Source organism: Nannospalax galili, unplaced genomic scaffold, assembly GCF_000622305.1.
Source record: "Nannospalax galili isolate Female #2095 unplaced genomic scaffold, S.galili_v1.0 scaffold288, whole genome shotgun sequence".
Classification (NCBI taxonomy): domain Eukaryota; kingdom Metazoa; phylum Chordata; class Mammalia; order Rodentia; family Spalacidae; genus Nannospalax; species Nannospalax galili.
In genome coordinates this window covers 763,409-764,760 of record NW_008357996.1, presented here as the reverse complement: position 1 = coordinate 764,760, position 1,352 = coordinate 763,409, and the positions used below count along the sequence as shown (strand labels likewise).

The following is a 1,352-nucleotide window of genomic DNA, read 5'->3' as shown; positions in this document are numbered from 1 at the left end:
TGTTAGAAAGTGTAGGGAAGTAGAAAGACAGGAACTCTGTTACTTTTTAAAAAATAAATCTAGAAGTATTCAAAACTGAAATATTTCTATGAAATAAAACAAAAAGGAGAACAGCAGCAGCAGAAATTCCAGTTGTATGCAGCATTCCTGGTTTGCTAAATCATTTAGAAATATGACTGAGCACATGGTAATTTTCTCAACAACCAAACACTGGCCTGATGGCACACACCTAGAATCCCAGCACATGGGTGCTGAGGCAGATGATCATGAGTCAAAGGCTAATAAGACTGTCTCCAAAGACTAACCAAACACAAGAACAACCTCTCCAAACTTGTTACAAAGTATTGTTTCTCACTGGCAAAGAAAGAGGAAACAGACCTTATAAGACCTTATACAATGACAGCTGGTAGGGTTGAGCCAAGCCCTTTTCAAGGGGAGAAAGTTCATTAACAGGTTTAAAATTTGAAATCCATGTACCAATTGGCTTAGCAATACCATCCATAGGAATTCTCCTTAGATATAAAATTCTGAAAGTATGCTAAGATATATGTTCAAGAATGCTTCTTATAGTAACATTTTTGTAGAAGCAAAACAAACAAATTTGGAAAATAACTAAACATTCATTAATTGGTCAAGGAGATGGGGCTAAGACCAGTGTTAGAATGATTGCCTAGCATGCAGCAAGAGGCCATGGGTTTGATACCTAGCACCAAGATTAAAAATGAAAAGATGGCTGGGCATAAGGTGCATCTCTTTAATTGTATCACTGGGGAAGTGGAGGCAGGCAAATCCTGGTGAATTGTATCACTGGGGAAGTGGAGGCAGGCAAATCCTGGTGAGTTGTATCAAGTCCAGCCAGGTCTATTATATAGCAAGTTTCAGACCAGCCAGCACTACAAACTGAGACCTTGTCTTAAAAACAAACAAAAAACCCCCAAACTGATAAATTATATGATGATTCTGCTAAAACAGAAGATTTTATTGCTATTAAGAAAATTAATGTGGAGCTAGAGGGATGGCTCAGTCCTTAAGGGTGCTGGCTGTACAAGCAGAGGACCAGAGTTTGATTCTTGGCACTCATGTTGGGTGGCCCACAATTGCCTGTAATTCCAGCTTCATGGGACTTACACCCTCTTCTGGCCTCATCAGGTACCCTCATACACAGATGCATACACAGATACAAACACAAACACACGCACATATATACATAAACAAATAAAAATCATGAAAAAATAAATACTGAAAAAAAAAAAAAAAAAGTAAGCCGGCCTTTAATCCCAGCACTCGGGAGGTAGAGGCAGGCAGATCTCTGTGAGTTCGAGGCCAGCCTGGTCTACACAGTGAGTTCCAGG

At 39.5% G+C, this 1,352-nt stretch overlaps 1 protein-coding gene across 7 annotated transcripts in view; it reads right to left on the bottom strand.

The window, feature by feature from the left end:
- The window catches only part of Tln2 (talin 2), a 488,380-nt gene that overhangs the window by 135,569 nt on the left and 351,459 nt on the right, over positions 1 to 1,352 (bottom strand). The window lies entirely within an intron of this gene.